This window comes from Spermophilus citellus (assembly GCF_964194105.1).
Source record: "Spermophilus citellus genome assembly, chromosome: 18".
NCBI lineage: Eukaryota > Metazoa > Chordata > Mammalia > Rodentia > Sciuridae > Spermophilus > Spermophilus citellus.
The window spans coordinates 57,453,236-57,474,555 of record NC_138200.1 but is presented as its reverse complement, the minus strand read 5'-3'; the positions used below and the strand labels follow the sequence as shown (position 1 = coordinate 57,474,555).

At 45.1% G+C, this 21,320-nt stretch overlaps 1 protein-coding gene across 2 annotated transcripts in view; it reads left to right on the top strand.

The window, feature by feature from the left end:
• The first annotated feature begins 230 nt into the window (after nucleotides 1-230).
• Nucleotides 231-21,320, top strand: part of IL34 (interleukin 34) — a 61,993-nt gene continuing 40,903 nt past the window's right edge. The window contains exon 1 of one of the 2 annotated variants that reach the window (XM_081275538.1): nucleotides 231-387. The gene's annotated coding sequence lies outside the window, so the exon portion shown is untranslated. The remainder of the gene's footprint in view (nucleotides 388-21,320) is intronic. The other variant, XM_081275535.1, reaches the window with a different exon arrangement.

Here is a 21,320-nt window from a genome sequence, read left to right as displayed (position 1 = left end):
TCTCTTAAAACACTCCAACCTGCCTGAAAGCCATGGTTTGATTTCTAGGGACTCACACCATACTTGCCCTTGGTCAGAACTGTCCCCTGACTGATCCTCTGTGTTTGAGTCTCCTTACACTGCACTTCAAAGCAGGCTGGGGCCATGTGGCCCTGCCCCACCCTTGCTTGGCTCCAGTTCCAACTTCCAGAGTGAAGTTGGAGCTGCAGTGGCTTGCATTCCCCGCCTTTCTCATCAGATGGGAAGCCTAGTTTGTGGGCTGGGGGCAGCCACAGCTTTCCCCATCTGGTGCCCACTGCCCACAGTCCCTAGGCATCTGCTCCAGGACTTAGAACCCCTTAAAGCTGAAAGCAAGCCTTAGAAGACCACAGCCTGGCACTCAAGCAGGTAAGAAGCAGAGTTGTTTTGTTGTTGTTGTTTTTTTTCCATAGGATTGCTCGCTCTCTGTTACTTATGACTGGCTAAACCTCATTATTTAGCTGCTGCTGCTTCTTCACCCATCACAGCAAGAGGAACATGAACTAGAATTGACAAAAACAGTCCCAGCCAAGAAACTCCAGAATAAATCTCAGAAATGGTGTGAATTGTCTGCTCTGGGTTTTGTTTTTTAATGTTTGCCTTCACAGCCTTGCAGGAAAAAGCAGATACACAAATCCATACAACAAGTTACCCCTTCTGAGTTTTATCAGTCTTCAAACCCACATTCTGAAATGGTTGTTCTGGGTTCCTGGGGGTTATTCCACTATGTATTTATTGTTTTGTATCTTTAGACCCTTAATGTATCATGTGCATGAATTATCACTTGCATGAATTACTTTATCAAAAGTTAATTGATGTAAAATTCTTTAAAAGAAAGGAAAAATAGCATTAGTAAGCCTTCCTCGTTCAGTGTTTCTTTTTTAAATTATTTTGTTGTTGTTGTCAATGGATCTTTTATTTTATTTATTTATTTATTTATTTATTTATTTATTTATTTATTTATATGTGGCGCAGGGTCTCACACATGCCAGGCAAGTGCTGTACCACTGAGCCACAACTCCAGCCCCAGACAGTGTTTCTGATATTAAAACAGTGTTCTGCTTTTACACTTTGAACTTGTTTTAAATGCACAGAAACTATGACACTTAAGGTCCATGTGGTATTTGCCACAATAACAACCCATCCTAGGATGCCTTTGCCTCTTGATGAGGAAGGTGGATTGCTTCCAGGTGTTTTGTAATTAATAATTCATCTTTTATGGACAACTGTGAAAATAACTTTTTTGGGTCTTTTTAGTTTTGTTGAGGTTTCCCCCGCCACCCCACTTCCTGCAGTTTATTCTCCATCCAGGATGAATACTTGGGACAAAGGGCAAAGACATTTTTGTTTATCCATTCATGTTACACATGGGGTCAGCTCCCTCAGAAGAATTATAGGACTCATTTACTAATTTCCAGGACCCTGGTGGCATGATGAGGTTGGTGGGGAACTTGTGTTCTCTGGGGATTTTTAAGGAAGGTGAATGGAATCAGTCTAGTATAGTTGTTAAGAGCTTGGTTTGTATACAGTAAGTAGTTGGCTGACTGAGAACTCTCACCTAGTAACTTCATTGCCTCTCAGTTCATGTGTAAAGTACAGATTATAAAACTTCTTAGGGATGTCGGAAGACAGAGACAGTGTATGTGAAGCATAATGTCTGCTACTCAGGAAGCGCTCCAGAGGGTACTTCCAAGCTGGAGCTCTCCCTGAGCCATTTTATAAGCTAGGCAGGAGAAAGTCAAGTCATCTTCTTCTTCAGCCCCATTGTACCTGGAATGAAAAGTTTCCTCACTCTTTAGATATGTGTGTGTATGTGTGTGTGTGTGTGTGTGTGTGTGTGTGTGTGTGTGTGAGTGTGTGTGTGTATGTATGTATTTGGTACTAGGGATTGAACTCAGGGGCACTTGACCACTGAGCCACATTCCCTATTTTGTATTTTATTTACAGACAGGGTCTCACGGAGTTGCTTAGCGCCTTGCTTTTGCTGAGCCCGGCTTTGAATTCGTGATCCTCCTGTCTCAGCCTTCCAAGGGGTGGGGATTACAGGTGTGAGCCACTGCACCCAGCGAGAGAACTTTTTGATTATAATGCCATGTGTTCCTAGGATGGAGGGCTGGGCATTAGGGTCAGGCCTCCTCCTTCAAAGGATCCCAGGCTCTCAGCTACCCCTGCTATGAGATGAGGATGCACCCTTCCTGGCTCTCAGCCACCTTCCTTATAACTCAGGCTTGGACAGAATAAGAATTCCCAGGAAGTCTGTGGGTGCACCGTCTATTCCTCTCCCAGCTGCCACTATGGTAGGTTGCTGGGTGCCACAGATGCTGCACAGCACAATGAGCTCAGGCTCTGGATCCAGTGAGACTGGATTCCAATCCTAACAGTACCACTCCCCACCTGTGGGCTGTTATTGGCCCCCTCTAAGCCTTTGTGTTCTCATCTGTGAAATGGAAATCTGAAAACTTGTGCCATAGTATTACATGAGACAGCACAGATAAAACATCTGGCACTTAGGGGCCCATTATTATGAAAGATTAAGGTTCTGGTCCAAGACCTTTGCAAAATGTAGCCAAATTAATCATAAAGATATACAGAAAAATAATGTATTCATTATCTCTGTCAATAAACATTAATCTGACTGGCTGGCTAGGTGCTGGAAACCAGGTGACAACTGCATAAGACAGCCTCCCTGCTCTTGAAATAGCACCCAGTGTTGAGAAAGCAGGGACAATGATCACTTCAGTCTGGGCACTCAGGAAACGGCCCTAAGCTGAAGGACAAAGAGTAGCCTGTTAGGCAGGGACTGAGAGGAAGAGGAAAAGCAAGTGCCAAAGCCAAGTGGAATTTGGAGAGGGATGGGAAGCTCTGGGGACTGCAGAGCTAGCTGGGTATAGGGAAAGGGGGCATTGGCATGAGATCAGATGGTCAGTTGGGACCAAGCTGTGAAGAGCCTGGAAGGTCAAGTGGGAATTTAAACTTGATCTCAATGACTTTAAGCAGATTTGAGATTCTGTGCTGGCAATTTCAGGGGGCATGGTATTGGGTGTCTGGCATGCCCCCAGCCTTCTACTCAGGGACTTTGGTGGCACCCAGAAAAATTAAGTGCCAAGAATGGAATCTTCAGGTTAGGCCTAGTGCAGGGAAGCCTAGCTGGGGACTTGGGGCCCTGGTTTCTGAGGCTCTGATCCCAGCCACCACCACCAGAGAATGTGGATTTCTTCTACAGTCTCAGATTAGGGCTCAGGACAATTCAGCTGTCCCCACTCCCATCCTCTGCCCCTGATCCTAGGACAATACTGTCCTGTAGCTGCCCTGATTCAGACTTGGGAGGAAGAGACCACTTGTCTGAAATGGGCAGTCTGTCCCTTTGAGCCTAAAAGAGACTCCATGGAGATTGGAGAACTGAGGTCTCCAGGCCTGGGACAATCCCAAGGGGGTTCTAGGCTGTGGTTGTCCTCTGTGCTTGTGTTTGAGAATCATGTCCCACATTGTGGAGTGGTGTCTTTCTTCTGAGACCTGAGTTTCCCAGGGACTGCAGGGAGAGATGTGTCCATGCATGGCAGCCTGGAAGGCACTGACCCTGCCTGGAGGACCAGCCAGTCTGCCCCTTGAGCCTCTTCAGGCCAGGGATGTGTATGTGTTGAGTCTTGGCTACAGTTAGAAAGGTTTAGATGATGAATTTAAAAAGACAAGAAGATGTGGACCTCCCAGAATTTTTAGGCTGAAGTTTGGAGAGACTGAAGCCAAGCAGTGATAAAAGAGGAGAATGGTAGATAAGTGGTCAGGGCAGAGCAAGAACATACCAGGTCCTGGAGGCCATGGTTAGGATTTTGATTTTCATCTTAGTAAGAGAAGCCAGAGAGGACTTTGAATTGAGGATGATATGACCTGGCCTTTGCTCCTCCCCAACCCTGAACCCAGGGGCTCACACGTGAGCTTACTAGGCATTCACTATTCCATTAACTACACCCCAACTCTTCTTTTTAAACTTTGAGAAAGGATCTTGCTAAGTTGCCTAGGCTGGCCTCAAACTTGTGGTCCTCCTGCCTTGGCCTCCTGGGTTTATAGGTATGTTCCAAGCACACCCAGCTCTGGCAACTGTTAGGAAAGATCAGGCCCCTATTTCAAAACTTTCTGGGCTTCCCATTGTCTCTGGCAGCACGAGAAAGTCCACTTTCAGACTAAGAACTGGTGTTTCCTGCTTTCTCTTCCAATTTTCTTATGTCATTAAAATCTCTTTGCAAGAATTTCTTACCATTTTAATATTATTTGAGTATACAGTTCAGTTGTATTAAGTACATGTGTACTGTTGTGCAACAAGTCTTGCAAAACTGTAACTCTATATCCACTAAATAATTCCCTTTCTCCTCTCTCTGGCCCCTGATAAATATCTTTCTACTTTCTATCTATATGATTTTGTCTGCTCTAGATTCACTGTGTAAGCGAAATCACAGCATTTTCCCCCCACAGTACTGGGATCAAACCCAGGGGGCTCTACGACTGAGCTGTATCCCCACCCCTTTTTATTTTATTTTGAGACAGGCTCTTGCTAGGTTATTATGGTTAGTCTGGAACTTAGGATCCTCCTGCAGCAGCCCCCTTCAGTAGCTGGGATTATAGGAGTGTACCACCGCACCCAGCTCAATAATTTTGAGACTGGCTTATTTCAATTAGTAGAGCATCTTCAAGGTTCATTCATGTTGTATCATGTGTCACGATCTCCTTACTTTTTAAGGTTGAATGACACTTCATCTTATATATACACATTATGTTTTGCTTATCCATTCATCTGTCAACACTTACGTTGCTTCCATCTCTTGGCTATTGTGAATAATATGTTTATAAGGTGAGTGTACAGGTATCATGTTGAGTCTCTGCTTTCAATTATTTTCAATATATACCCCAAAGTAGAATAGCTGGATCATATGGTAATTCTATTTTTATTTATTTATTTTTTGAGGAACCGCTATACAATGCACAATGATTTGTATGACTCTACATCCTGATCAAGACTTCTTATTTTCTGGTAACAATAGTAGTAGTTGCTGTTCTTGTTGATATGAGTGCAAAGAGGTATCTTATTGAGGTTTTTTTTGTTTGTTTGTTTGTTTCCCTGATGACCAACAATATTTTCATACTCTTGTTATCCATTTGTATATCATTTTTGGCAAAGTGTCTATTCAAGTCCTTTCCCATGTTTTTGTTGGGTTATTTTATTTTTGGTTATTGAGTTGTAGGAGTTCTATATAAATTCTAGATATTAACTCCTTATCATTATCTAATTTGCAAGCATTTGCTCCTACCTATAGGTCACCTTTTCATTCTGTTGATCACGTCCTGTCCGCACAGACTTATATTTTGATGTAGTTTCATTTATCGACCTTTGCTTTTGCTGCCTGAGTTTTTGGGGTCATACTGAGAAATAATGGCCATGTCCAAAATCATGAAGCTTTTCCTCCTGCTTTCTTCTAGGAGTTCTAGAGTTTTTAGTCTCATATCTTTGCAAGCATTTTTGTAGCTTTATTGTTTTTATTATGTGTATATTATAAAAAATACCAACAATTCAGAAGAGAATAAGAAAAAAATCCTTGCTTTCCCAGCAGAGGTCCTCGACCTCTAATGATATTTGACGGGGCAACTATCCAGACAGTGCCCCACTTTATCACCTTCTAAAATATAACGCGCACATGAATCATCACTGGGGAGTTGAAATACAGGTTCTGGTTCTGAAGAACTGGGGTGGGGCCCCAAAAATCTGTTTTTAACAGGTTCTTAGGTGATGCTTGCTACTGCTACTGATCAGGAAGCCATCCCTGGAGTAGTGAGTCTGTCTACATAAACACACATAGCATCTATGTATGACTTTTCTTATTTGTTTATTTCCCTACTCAACAGTATGTCATGGAATACCAATAAGTGTAAATCTCCATCATTCTTTTTAGCGACTTTTATCAATGAGTCCCTCTTGAGTACATTCAAGGTGCTGCCAAGTTATCATTATTACAAATAATATGGCAGCAAATATATTTGTGTTCCTATATTAATTTCACCAAAGGAATTACTGTTATTTTGTTTATTTGTTTTTCTAAGAAGACCAGAACAGTGGCTGGGCATGGTGGGCATGCCTATAATCTCAGCAACTCTGGAGGCTAAGACAGGAGGATTGCAATTTCAAGACCAGCCTCAGCAACTAAGCAAGACCCTGTCTCATAATTTAAAAAAGACTGGGGATATAGTTTGGTGATAAAGCAACCCTAGATTCAATCTCTAGTAGCAAACCAAACAAAACCAAAACAAATGCCCTCAAATATGTTACTCCTTAAAGGAGTTGCCTGAGAGGCTGACTTCTTAATCTCAAGGCTCCACCAACCCCTCCAGGGGGAGGGCAGAGTGGATAGCAGTGTGGGGTAGGGATGGACGGTATGGGGGAAGGCAGTGGTGGTAGGCACTGTTTGCTGTCCACCCTTCAACCTGGTACAGTGTGACCAGTACTCACTTAATGCTTACATACAACTCCCTGCAAGCTTCTGTTTATTCTCCCCCCATTTCACAGATGAAGAGATTGAGGTTCAGGGAAGTATCCTAGTTTGCCCATGGTCATGCAAATGGAAAATGACAGTGTTGAGATGTGGGTCAGGATGGAGTGTGTCAGGTCTACCTCTAGGTGTCTCATTGCTTAGGTGGCCTCAATGGCTCCACCAGATTCTAAAATCCATGTTGCCTCCTTGCTTTCTCACCAATACTCCAAGATCTATCTGGCAGCTGCCTGTCCAAGAGGGAAGCCTGGCCCGAAGTGCTGGTTCCAGGGTTGCCTAGGTTGGGGGAACACAGGGTCTGGGGGAAGTCTTACATCTCACATGGGTAGTCTCCTTCAGCATCACTGGCTCCTCCTTGGCCGGGACCTGCAAGAAGCTCAATGTTGGAGGTCACAAGCAGGCCTGAGCTTGAATCCCAGCCCTGCCATCTGCTGCCCATGGGACCTTTGGCAAGTCACCAATCTTCACCAGTCCCCTGTCCTCTGCCATAAAACGGAGATAAAAATGGTATCTTCCTAAACTACCTTGCATCTATCAGGATGGCTACTATCCAAACAAAAGCAAAACCAGAAAACCAGTGTTGGTGAGAACATGGAGAAATTGGAAACTCATACACTATTGTGAATGCAAATCAGTTGTAGGCTGTTCCTCAAAAAACTAAAAAGAGAATCCAGCAGCATGATCCAGCAGCAGCCCCACTTCTGGGTGTGTACTGAAAAGAACTAAAAGCAAGGTCCCAGGAAAATGAGACATTTGTACACGTATGTTCATTATTCATAAATAGCCAAGAAGTGGAAGCAACTCATCATCCACAGAAGAATGTGCAAATCAAACTCCATATGATGGAGTTTAATTCAGCCTTTAAAAGGAAGGAAATCCTGTCATAGGCTACAACCTGAATGAACCTTGAGGATATTCTGCTAAGTGAAATGAACCAGGCACAAAAAGACAAATACTGTATGATCTCACTTACCTAAGTTTCTCAGAGTGATCAAATTCATAGAAATAGAAAGTGGAATGGTGGAAGGAGGGGAGAATGGGTATGAGTTTGTTTTGCAAGATGTAGTTCTGGAGATGATGGTGATGATGGTTGCACAACAGTATGAATGTTCTCAATGTCACAGAAAAATGTGATACATTTTCTGTTATGTGGGGTTTTTTTTAAACCACAATAAAGAGATGTCTCCCAGGGATTCTGTGGGGCTTGTGTGAGGCCTTGCATGTGAACTATTATTAGCAGGAGGCTATGGAAATCCAAAGCTTTCTGCCCCCAAGCGGGTATTGCTGAAGAGACAGCAACAGGCCTGGGTGTTGGAGGGGTGTCTGTGTCCCTGTGGAAGGAATTGCTCCATCTGGGAGAGGCTGAGGTTCAGGGGAGGCTTGCTGGAGCAGTGGCAGGGGCCCAGCTCAGGAGATCCCTAGCATTTGTGGGATGGGTGGATTGCAGACATTGGAAAGTCCCTGGCAGGAAACTTGCTTCCACTAAGGGGCAGCTTACAGGGTGCAGATTTTGGCTCAGCCTAGTGAACTTGTGTTCAGAGCTGTCTGAATGTGGAGCAGGCTGCCTCGTAGAGTGTGAGTCCTCTCTCAGTAGAGGCATGTAAGAAGAGGCTGGGCGAGATGCAGAGAAGACTCCTTGTTTGAGGTAGGGGTGGAACCAGGGGTTTCCCAGGCTCTGTGCCTTTCTGATGTGATCAGTCCCCGTGTGTGTGAAGTTGGGACCCAGCTCAGAGGGAGGGGGCAGATGGGAGGAGGGAGAATTGCTCCCAGCCCTCCCCTCATAACAGTGATGACAATTGCTGCCACCCATACTCACACTGCGCCACTCACTGGGTTAAATGCTGAACAGGCTGGATTCAGTCCTCACCTGTGTACAGCAGGTGCTGTTCACACCCAGGAGCCAAGGCTGGGACTGAAGTCTCTGCCCAAGGACAGCTAGTATGTGGTGGGTGGGATAAACTCAAGCAGTCTCACTGGAGCCCTCTGTGCTGGGCAGAAGTCTCCCTGCTCAACTCCCCCAAGATGACTGCTCCGCCCCTGTTCCTGGCAGTGCATCCCCAGGGACCAACACTCTCCCAGGTGCAGCTCTAGCCTCCACACCTCCCTGACCAGTGACTCAGCACTGCCCCACCTCTGGCTGGCATCACATGTCACACCTCAGCCTTGCTCCTCTGAGAGTCAGGCCCAACCTGTTTCGTTCTCCAGGATCTGAGCATACCACCGGCCTTGACTGGAAGCCAGGCCATGTCACTCAATGCCTCCCTTCTCCTTCCATTAAGTGGGACCCTCCTTAAATACTTCTCCCAGAACTCCAAGTCTTTCCTATGGTTTTGAGTTCATTTGGGCTTTTTGATAATTGTGTGTTTTCTAACCCAGCTCTCTGGATGCCAAGACTTGTCCACATGACCCAGTCGATCCAGCTCCAGCTTAGCGCCCCAACAGGCAGTAAATGCCATCACTAATGGGGACAATATAGTGGCCTCCTCTGGCTTCCAATCTGAGACAGAACTACTACCATGTTTATAGCTACAGTGAAGGAAGCCCCAGCAGTGACAGCAGTTAATCTAGAATGTCATCAGTTAGCTTGGGTGATAGTTGCTTGGTGTTAAGGTGCAGGGGAGCCATCCTTGACCTGTGCCTGGAAGCGTGGGCCCTGGACAAGCACTCTCTTGTGGAATCACACAGAGCCCAGTTAAGGAAGTGCTGTTGTTATGTCCATATTGCAGATGAGGAAACAGAGGCTCTGAGAGGTTAAGCCATGCTCAGGACCCCAGAGTTTTCCTTTGCCTAATTGTTCCCCTTGAAGCTTGTGTCGGTTGCTGGGTCTGATGATAGCAACATTAGTGTCCCTCACAGCTTGCTGGTGCCACATTTACTTAAGCTTTCTCTTCTACTCCTCCTGTGCACCCCTGTCCTAGGTGAAGGCTCTGATAGTGCTATTTTATAGATAGAAAAGTCTCTTAGGGACTCCCCCCAAATCCCACAGTGGGAAGGGGCACACTGGGGCAGAGTAGTGGTCCATTGGTAGCCCTACTCTCCAGGCTCCTTCCCACTTCTATGCTGGGATGCAGGCTTCATAACCCTCTCCATGGTCTCCTTGGAGGGGATGTCCCAGACCTCAGTGACGTTGGTGATGCAGAGGCCAGCAGGCCAGCTGGACCAGGTGAGGTTGGGCCAGGGCCAGGTACTTTCTACTGTCTTCCCACAGGCAGGAAGGCTTCTTTCATGGGCTTCTTATCTGGAGAGAAGGCCACCTGGTCGTCCTCATCCCCACTCCTTTCCCTGGTCCACCCCCTGTCACTTTCTGAGGGAACAGGAGAGCCACTCCTCTCTGTCCGTGGAAATCATGCAGGCCAAGTGAGCTTTGATTCTAATTAGAGTGAGAGTTCTGGAATCCTTAACCTGGACTCATAGAGCATGGGTGTCACCCTGGAGGAGGATGTTAGGCACATGAGGACTTGAACCCTGAGCCATCTGCCTGTTAACATTTGCTGAACAGCTAATGTTTAAAACTCTTTTTTAAAAATTTCTTTAGGGTTGGGGATGTGGCTCAAGCGGTAGCGTGTTCACCTTGCATGCGCGGGGCGCTGGGTTCGATCCTCAGCACCACATTAAAAAAAAAAAAGATGTTGTGTCTACCGAAAAATAAAAAAAAAAAAATTCTTTAAAAAATAATCAAGGGGGGCTGGGGATGTGGCTCAAGCGGTAGCGCGCTCGCCTGGCATGCGTGTGGCCCAGGTTCGATCCTCAGCACCACATACAAACAAAGATGTTGCGTCCGCTGATAACTAAAAAATAAATATTAAAAAATTCTCTCTCTCTCTCTCTCTCTCTCTCTCTCTCTCTCTCTCTCTAAAAAAAAAAAAATCAAGGCTGGGGTTGCAGCTCAGCGAGGATATGTACAAGGCCCAGGCCTCCATCCCCAGTGCTGCAAAAATACATTTAAAAATTTTAAAAATCAATTGCACAGTCTTAGATTTACAGAAAAATTGAGCATCTAGAGTTCCATTTAGCTGCCCCAACCGCAGCACAAAATCTCCCTCATTGTTAACATATTGCATTTGTGTCCTCATACCCTTGGTCTGATAGTAACACATAATATGAACTAAATGATTTAAAGTCCATAGTTTCTGCTGGGGCTTCACTCTTCCTGTTGTACAGCTCTATGGATTTTGACAAATGTATAGTGACAGGTATCACACAGAACTCTTCCTCTGCCCTATGGCTCCCCTGTGTCCCAGCTGTTCAGCTCTCCTCACGCCTGCAACCACTGATCTTTTAACTGTCTCTCTAGTTTTGCCTTTTCCAGAATGTCACATAGCAGAACTCACACAGTAGGTGACCTTTTCAGATGGGTTTCTATCATATAAATATATGTTTTGGTGGCTCCATAGCCTATTTCTTTTTGTTGTTGAGTAATGTTCCATTGTATGGCTATACCACAGTTTATTTATCCCTTCATCTATTTACTAATAGCCACTAGTTTTTTGTTTTTTGTTTTTGAGCTGGAGGTCTCACTATGTTGCCTGCACTGGCCTCAAGCTCCTGGGCACAAGTGCTCCCCCACCCCAACATCCCCAAGTAGCTGGGACTATAGACCAACATTGCTAACTTTATTCTACTTTGGGGTGATTATGAATAAAGTTGTTATAAACATTCATGAGTAAGCTTTTGTGTGGACATAAGTTTTCAGCTTCATCTGGTAAGTACTTAGGAACAAGACTGCTGGGTTGTGTGTGGAGAGTGTACAGCTTTGTAGGAAACTGACAAGCTTTTTCAAAGTCTACTACTGCCCATTCTCGCAGCAGAGAATGAGAACTCCCCTGTCCTGCCATCCTTCCAGCACTTATTAGCAACAGTTTTTGGACTTTAGCTATTCTAAGAGGTGCTTCATGGTAGCTCAGTGTTATTTTAATTTGCATTTCCCTAATGATGTCTGATGAGCATCTCCCAATGTTTCTGGTGAGGTGTGTCTGTTCATCTCTGTCGTCTGTTTTAATTGGGTTTTGTTTTCTTATTGTTGAGTTCAAGAGTTCTCTGTATATCTTAGATACAAGTACTTTATTGATGTATCTGTTTCAAATATTTTCTCTTCATTTCCTCAGCAATGTCTTTCAGAGAAGAACTTTTTAATTTTAATAAAGTCTAACCTAAATTTTCTTTTATGGATTATGCCCTTAGTGTATCTAAAACCTCATAAAAATTGAGCATCTAGAGTTCCACTTAGCACAAAATTTCCCTCATTGTTAATATGAAAGTCCAAGATCACCTGGACTTTCTCCTCTATGATCTTCTGGAAATTTTATAGTTTTACATTTAGGTCTAAGACTTTTTTATTTTTTATTTTTAATTTTTGCAGTGCTGGGAATTAAACCCAGGGCCTCAGGAATGCTAGGCAAATGCTCTACCACTGAGCTACCATCCCAGCCTCTAAGATCCATGTTGAGAGCTTGTTTGGAGGTTCTAGCAGGGGAGCACATGGTCCTCCTCTATCAGAAAAGGTCGTCCACTTTGACTGAACTTGCAGCTTTGAGAGGGACATACGTGAGGGAGAAAGGGCACACCTGCCTAGCCAGCCAGGTCAGCCGAATCAACACTGGCAATCAATGGGGTGACAGATCTCGCAACCAGATCACCCTCACATCCTCTAAGATCCATTTTGAATTAATTTTTGTGTAAGGTCTCTGTCTAGCTTAATTTTTTGCATGTGGATGTCCAGTGGTTTGAGCATACTATTTATTAAAAAGACTGTCCTTTCTACATTGAATTGTCTTTGTCAAAGGTCAGCCGGCTGTATTTGGGTCCATTTCTGGGCTCCCTGTGTTCCATTGATTTGTCCTTTCACTGAAACCTCACTGTCTTGATTGCTATAGCTGATAGGAAGTCTTATAGTCAGGTAACACCAGTCTTCCAACTTTATTCTTTCAGTGTTGTGTTGGCTTTTCTGGGTCTTTTGACCCTCCACATAAACTACAGAATCAGTTTGTTTGTAGATATCCAAAAAGATAAGTTTCTGGGATTTTGATTGGAATTGCATTGAACCTGTGTTGCATAGTTTTTCCTTAGATACTGTAGGTATCCTGCTAGATTTATATTTAAATATATAATAATTGAGGGTGATAATGTAAATGGCATTGTGTTTTTAATCTCAAATAATAATATATGAACACAGTAAAAAAAAAAAAAAAAGTTCAAAACATAGTTTGGCTTATAGTGAAAAGTAGTCTCCTCTGCATAGCCCGTTCCCTAGGCCGCCACTGACATCTATCTAAAGACATTCACTGATGCCAGGTTCTTGTGGGTCCTCCTGGAGACGTGTGAATGCACTCAGCTTATATTCTTGTTTCTTGCTCATTCAACAAACATCACGAGCATTTATTATGAGCTGGGCGAAGGAGAAGGGACAGAGAACAAAATGAAGTGTTGCTCTTCCAAGCTGACATTTGTTGCAGTGGGTGTCACCAACTGTCATATCTACTTCTCACAAGAACTCTGCCTGGCATGAGTCCATGATAGTTCTCATGGGAGGACCATGGGCCAAAGGACCCTCTCTGGGGAGGATTCTCCAGGAGCTTGGGCAGAACGGGCTGGTCCTGCCAAGAGCTGGGGGCGGGGTGGATGCCGCCAAGGCAGAGGAAGCAAGCTCTGGAGGGAAGGGATTCTTGCCAAGGCAAATGGGTGGAGGTGAGGAAGAGTGGGAGGAGGTTTGGAAGGCTGCTCATCCAGGTAGGGGCAGATTCATATTAGAATAAGGACTCCAGGCTCTGGAATCCCTCCTGACAGTTGGCTGCATTTTAATTCCTTTCTTTTGTTTCCTCTCTGGTTTCTTTCTTTCTATTTTTTTTTTTTTAACTTAGGGACCCTCAACCATTGAGCCACATCCCCAGCCCTATTTTGTATTTTATTTAGAGTTAGGGTCTCACTGAGTTGCTTAGTGCCTCCCTGTTGCTGAGGCTGGCTTTGAGCGGCTGGCTTTGAGCCTGCCGATCCTCCTGCCTCAGCCCCCTGAGTCGCTGGGATTACAGGCGTGCACCACTGCACCTGGCTTCCTCTCTGGTTTCCTTGGATGTCTTTCTGGGTGAGAGGCTAATTTTGCCTGACTGACCATAGGAGTTGGATTTGTCTTAGTCTGTTAGAGCTGCCATACCCAAATACTAGGCTAATGAATTACAGAAATGTATTGTTATGAAGGCCAGAAGAGCAAGATCAAGCCACCAGCAGATTTGGTATCTGGGGAGGGCCCACCTCCTAGACAGCTGACTTTCTTCTGTAAGCTCGCATAGCACAAGGGATGAGGGAGCTCTCTGGGTTTCTTTTACAAGGACACGAATCCCATCCATGAGGGCTCCTCCCTCATGACCTAATCACCACCCAAACGCCCTGCTTCCTAACACCATCTCCTAGGGGGTTAGGATTTCAACAGAGGAATGGCGGGTGGGTACAAATACTCAGGCCATAGCAGAATTTATTCACCCTGATATCAAGACTGCCTGGGGAGGTGGCATGGCCAGTTGTTCCCAGAGGCCCAGAGGGGACTGTGGTCAGGAGAGGAAGGAAGTTGCTGCACCCCAGCATCTGAGTGGCAGATCAGGGATCCCTCAGCTTTCCCCACCTGGGTCTTCTTCCCACCGGAAGTGACTCTCCCAGACATGGCACTGGGCTCGCTGGCATACCATTTCCTGTCTCCACTCCAGACACTGGAGCCAGTGGCCCCTGCTGTCGTTAGGTGGCTCTGTCCATCTATCACCCGGCCTTGCCAAAAATATTTGTGTCCAGGTGCAGTGAGCGTGGGCTATTACTGTCTCTGAGTGTCATGCACCTAGTAATTATAGCTACCATGGCCAGGCCCAGGGCTAATGACTGCAGATTTCATTCCCATTTTTCAGACGAGGAAAGTGGGGCTCTGAAGTCAAACCTGTGCTTGTGCCACACACGGCCTTCTGCAGCACCCAACGTACAGACACATATGCAGTTGGGGTGCTGCTCCCCAGTTCAACATGTTTCTAAATGAATAAAACAGCTCAGCTGAGTGCTTGATACTGACCCTTCCTGGTGAGCAGAATCCCTTCACCCTTGTGGGGTTCTTGGGTAGTTCTTTGACTCTTACATTCCCAAGTGGCAATGTTTTGGGCCATTTTGGACTTGATTACTTCCTAGTGGCCCACCTCCTAAAGTGGAGTTACCCCCTAACAGGGTTTAGGCAGTTTTACGATTTTTGTTACAAATGGCCAAGTAGGACCAAACCTGAAAGAAGGGGCTATCAACAGATGTAAGCAGTGTTTCAGCCCCTGCATCTGTTAAGTGATGCCCATTTTACAGAGTCAGGGAGATGGTTTTTATACAGCTGTCCTTTCCCAGAGTGGGTGGCCCAGACCTTGAAGGAAAAGTCCTTTAAAGGGTCAGGACCCTTCTTCATCTCAGGATGGTTAGAACTGCCTTAAGGAACTGCCCCAGGCCCTTTGTAGACATGCGAACCTCCATTAGAGACCCCTTGGAGATCACCTTCTTTGGTCGCAGATCTTGGAGGGAGAGGTGATGTCTTAGCCTCCAGCTCTTCTTGGACATCAGTGTTCCCTAAATTAGTGTTTATCAGATCAAGTTCCTACTCAAGAACCGGCACTAGCTCCATGCTTCCTGCCACATCAAGAACTGCCAGGCAGCTGGGTGCTGTGGAGTTTACCTGTAATCCTAGAGACTCAGGAGGCTGAGGTAGGAGAATTGGAAGTTTGAGGCCAGTCTCAGAGACTGGGAGGCCCTAAGTAATTTAGTAAGACCCTTTCTTTAAAAAAAAAAAAAAGTCTGGGGATGTAGCTCAGTGTTAAAGCCCCCTGGGTTTAATCCCCAGTATCAAAAAAAAAAAAAAAAAAAAAAAAGAAAGAAAAAAGAAAAAAAAAAGAAAAGAAAAGAAAAGAAAAGAAAGAAAGAAGATTTTGCTGTCATATATACCTAATTAAAATAAATAAACTGCCTGGCTTTCAAGGATGTTTGTGGCCTTGCCCTGCCTGTCTTTTAGATTCCTGTAATTCCTGAACACAGCTTTTTTGTTCCAAACAAACTGAACCTTCTCTTTGTTGTTCTAAGCATCTGGCATGTGGGCTTCATCTTTATTCCTTGTTCACTTTATCCACACTTCTCCCTCCCCAGTGTCTTCTCTTGTCCCCATTCTCCATCCTTGCCTCCCCTCCCTGCCCCAGCACAGATTCCTACCCTTCTTCCTGCCATGAAGCCTTGTTTGTTCGCTTTGGCCAACCCCAATCCATCCCTTCTCTGAACACTTAGCACATTTATAATCCACACCATAGAGACTGTCTGTAACTGCTCTGTAGGTGTTCTCTGAATCTGTCTTTAAGATCACCAACTAACCTGTGATTTCCACCAGGGCAGAGAAAGGAATCCACCAGAGTCTGGGCCATTAACAGAGCAAGATGCTGCACGTGGAAATCTTTTGTAACCCTTAGGCAAGACCCCAAATCCACATCAGGTCTCTTAGTGTGACCATATTCTACCAATTTTAAAGCACCCTGCTCTTGCACATTTTGATATCTTCTCTGAATCAGATTGATAGCATCATAATTTATTTAGCAGTTTACCTTGTCTTTCTCAGTGGCACGTAAAATAATGGTGTATTTTAGAGTCCGTCATGCATTACATTTGACAAAAGAAGTATAACTGGTTAATGTAAAAAATCTGTTGGTGATTGTTTTTTGACTCCGACCTGGAAAAAAGCCTTTGAAAGTAATGAGGAGATTCTGGCAAAGATAAAGGGATAATGAGAGAGAGGAGGAATGCTGGGAGAACTGGAGGATGCTGGGAGAGAGGAGGAATGCTGGGGCTCAGGGTGTGGCTCAGTGGTAGATAGCTGGGCCAGTAGGCATGAGGCCCTGGGTTCTATCCCAGCACCTCCTCCAAAAAAAGAGGAAGGGTGTAGGAGAAGTAGGGGATGCAGGTAAAAGAGGAGAGGGGGTCCTACTGTGTCCAGAAGCTTCTGGAATCATCCTATATTGCTTCAGCGTTCCTCCCCCTATTCTCCTGTCTTCTGTGTTTTCCCCCCTCAGGAGCTGGTTCCTTGGTAGACAGATGCCAGTTGTCCCCCATGCACCTCACATCGACAGCCCCAGGTGGGGCGGGGTGTGGGGATTAGAGGCCGTGTTCCCTCACCTGTGAGGAGCCTTCTCACGGCCAGCAGAGCCAAGGCTGCTCTGACCAACTGGCTGCCCAGCTGACAGGATGAGGAAAATGAGCTCCCAGCACCAGCATGAGCCCAATCAGGAGGGCTGGGGGAGTCCAATGGGCAAAGGGCACAGACTCTGCCTCTTGGGAAATAAGGAAGGAAAAGCCCTCCGTGGTGAAGTGGAATAGCTCTTCTCTAGGCCCAATGGCTCTGGGCTCCAGCCAGAGGGCCCAGCCAGCCCTGACCAGCTCAAGGTTAGACACACAGTCTCTGTGTTCAGATGCCAAATTGCAGCAGGATGCTCAGGTCACCCCTGATCCTCATGGGCTTCCCCTAGACCACGCCTCCTCCTGTGGCCTCACTATCAGGTTATTTTATTTTATTTTATTTGTGGTGCTGGGGATCAATCAAGCTTGGAAAACTCACTACCATGAGCCACAATCTGGCTTTTTAGATCTAGAAATTGCCAGATTGGGGGAATGTGACCTTTTTCTCTTGCCGTCAGATTGTCACTCTAATGTAATCAACAGCAAGAGCTTCATGGTTAGAGAAACTTAGATTTAATACTTGCTTGCCCACCTGCTGCTGTGTGACTTGGGGCAAGTCACCCAACTTTCTGAGCCTTGGTTTTCTCATCTTCAAAATGCGGGTGAGAATTCCTAGAACTGGTATATATGCATGTTGGGGAGGGGGATTGAATGACATACATTCATTAATATTAGTTATGTACAGTCATTAACATTAGCTTTGCTGTTATTCTTTTTAATTTTTTTTTTAGTTGTAGATGGACATAATACCTTTATTTTGTTTATTTATGTGGTGCTTGGGATCGAACCCAGTGCCTCATGCATGCTAGGCAAGCACTCTACCATTGAGCCACAACCCCAGTCCTGCTATTAATCTTATTATCGTTTGCCCCTGTAGTTGTTTTATTCCAGCCAAAGCAGTCTCAGCTTCATCCTATGGACAATTGCCAACATCACAGTCCAGGTTTCTCTCTCTCTCTCTCTTTTCTTTTTGTGGTTCTGGGAATTGGACCCAGGGCCTTACACACGCTAGGCAAATGTTCTACCACTGAGCCACATCCCCAGCCCTAATGATCCACCTTTTATGAGCTCCAAATGAGGTGAAATGAGGTGGCCACATCTACATGGCTCCTGACGGGGAGCCCGGGCTGTTTTCCTCTCATTCTTCTAGTTTCCAGTAACCACGTCTCTTTTGTGTCCACAGTGGGGCTGTGCCCTATGAATGACCCCAGAGTTCTAGTTCAATTGCAGAAATAAGAGCACATGAAATTATTAAGGCCAAGAGTCAGTACAAGGAAAAAAAGTAAGGGATATTTCTTTTCAGAAGATGGAAGATTGGATAGTTTGGGTAGAAAAACTCCAAAGCCACCTTAGAAATATAGGATACAACTTCATGTGTGTGTGTGTGTGTGTCTTATTTTTCCAGATGAATTTCATGACTGCTTTTTCTATTTCTATGAGGAATGACATTGGGATTTTGATCAGAATTGCATTAAATCTGTCTAGTGATTTTGGTAATATGGTCATTTTGACAATATTAATTCTGCCTATCCAGGAGCAAGGTAGATTTTTCCATCTTCTAAGGTCTTCTTTGATTTCTTTCTTTAGGGTTCTGTAGTTTTCATTATCTAGATCTTTCACCTTTTTCATTAAGTTGATTCCCAAGTATTTTATTTTTTTGAGGCTATTGTAAATGGGGTAGTTTTCCTTGTTTCTCTTTCTGAGGATTTGTCACTTATATACAGAAATGCCTTTGATTTTTGGGTGTTGATTTTATATCCTGCTACATTGCTGAATTCATTTACTAATACTAGAAGTTTTCTGGTGGAACTTTTTGCGTCTTCTAAGTATAGAATCATATCATCAGCAAATAGCGCTAATTTGAGTTCTTCTTTTCCTATGTGTTTCCCTTTAGTTTCTTTTGTTAAATAAAAGTGGTGAAAGAGGGCATCCCTGTCTGGTTCCAGTTTTTAGAGGTTTGCCTTCAACCTTTCTCCATTTAGAATGACGTTGGCCTGAGGCATAGCATAGATAGCCTTTATGATGTTGAGATATGTTCCTGTTATCCCTAGTTTTTCTAGTGGTTTGAACATGAAGGGGTGCTGTATTTTGTCACATGCTTTTTCTGCGTCTATTGAGATGATCGTGTGGGGGAACACACACACACACAGATAACCTGCTGCATGGAAGTAAGAGAAGTCCCAGGGCCAGAAGCATAAAAGAAATCAAGAACCAGAGTGGCTAGACTAGGGGCCATGGTGCTACCTTGAGGTCCCTTTGCCTGCCTGGATAACCCAGAGATCTAGGGTTTTGTTTTGTTTTATCTTTATTTTACATTTATGTGGTGCTGAGTATTGAACCCAGTGCCTCAAGCATGCTAGGCGAGCACTCTACCTCTGAGCCACAACCCTAGCCCAAGATTTTTTTTTTTTTTTTTTTTTTTGTACCCGGGATTGGACCCAGGGGCCATTCAATCACTGAGCCACATCTTCAGCCCTTTTTATTTTTTATTTTGAGAAAGGGTCTTGCTAAGTTGCTCAGGGCCTCGCTCAATTGCTGAGGCTGGCTTTAAACTTGTTATCCTCCTGCCTCAGCCTCCTGAGTCACTGGGATTACAGGCATGTATCACAGCACCCAGCTGAGATCTAGGTTTTAATGGCCCACAAGGACAGGAGACATAATTTTGAGCTTACGTGAAGCAGAGAGATAGAACTACAACCTAGTATGCCCGCTCTAACCCCAGTCTCTGCACGTTTGTCTATATGGTCCTGACTTACAAATATGCCCAGGACTGACTGTGAAGTGTGGGAGCAGGATCTGGTGATTCAGTTTTACTGGAACAAGCATGCCAACTTCCCCTTTATGTGTTAGTACACATGTGTTATCATGAGCAAAGAGAAAGCTACACTTGGGCATGGTGGCGCCTGTCTGCAAACCCAGCAACTCAGGAGGCTGAGGCCAGCCTTAGCAACTTAGAGAGACCTTCAACAACTTAGCAAGACTCTATCTCAAAATTAAAAAAAAATAAAAAGAGCTGGGGATGTAGCTGTGGTAAAGCAGTCCTGGGCTCAAACCCCAGTCTCTCTCTCTCTCTCTCTCTCTCTCTCTCTCTCTCACACACACACACACACACACACACACACACACACACACACACACACATGAAAGAGCAGAGGAGGTATAGAAGGACAGCTGGTGACCCCCCATGGTACTGTAAAGAAGAGGCCAGGGGTCTGGGGATGTGGCTCAAGCAGTAGCGCGCTCGCCTGTCATGCGTGTGGCCCGGTTTCGATCCTCAGCACCACATACCAACAAAGATGTTGTGTCCGCCGAGAACTAAAAAATAAATATTAAAAATTCTCTCTCTCTCTCCCCCCCCTCCTCTCTCTCTCTCTCTCTCTCTCTCTCTCTCTCTCTCTCTCTCTCTCTCTCTCTCCTCTCTCACTCTCTCTTAAAAAAAATTAAAAAAAAAAAAAGAAGAGGCCAGGACAGAAGAAGAGAGAGACACAAATCTGGGTATTACTTTATATTAAGAAAAGTATTGTGCAGGAAACACCCATGTATCATTTCACTTGTGACAATGTACTTACACTTACTTGGAACATGAAAAACAATGAGAAACAAACAAGCCATCCCATGAAAGCAATGCTCTACATTGCTTGTAAGAGCACAAACCCTGCTGGGCTCCTCGGAGGGCCCTTTTGCAACAGCCTTCAAACATTTAAGTGAACCCAATGTACCTCCTATTCCCTGACTCAGGGATTATGCTTCTACCTAGGAGCCCAGGGAGGCCCAAACCAGGAAAGCCAGGACAGTCACGGAGCACAGAAAGTACAAAGTAAAGATGGCAAGTGCTAAATGTTCACAAGGCTCCCTGCAGGATGAAGAGCTCAGAGCTGGTAGAAAATAACGAGGCAAAGCCACAGCTTTCAAGATAGCTGAGGTGAGAAGAGCAAGGTGGGAGCAGCGTTCTGTTCACTTCCCAGCGCTGCTGTGGGTGGCTTTGAACAGCAGAGATTTTTCTCTCACAATTTTGGAAGCCAGAAGTCTGAAATCAAGGTGTCAGAAGGATCATGTTCCTCTGAAGGCTACAGGGAGGATCCTCCCTTGCCTCCCTCTGGGAGCTCCTGCCATCCTTGGCCATTCTTCCCATCCCTGGGCTCGCAGGTGCCTCTCCATCTTTGTCTCTGTCATCACGTGCCCTTTTTTCTGTATGTTTTTCCTCTTATAAGGACACTGGTCATTGGATTAGAGCCCACCTTAATCCAGTATGACCTCACCTTAACTAATGACATCTGCAAAGACTTTTTTTCAAGTGAGGTCACATTCCAAGGTTCCAGATGGATCTGAATTTTAAGGGATACTATTGAATAATCAGTTTACTCTAAGCATATGTGGTGCGCTACCATTGAGATTAAAAACAGAGCAGGGTGGGGGGGGGAGAGATGCCTGGGTGCTCTGGAGCCATAGCAGGAGGCTGGCAGGAAGTGTAAATGTGAGGAGTCTCTGGAAGAAGCGACACCAGAGTCCTGTGACAGGGAATGGAGGGAAGAGGCTGTCACTGGTCTGTAG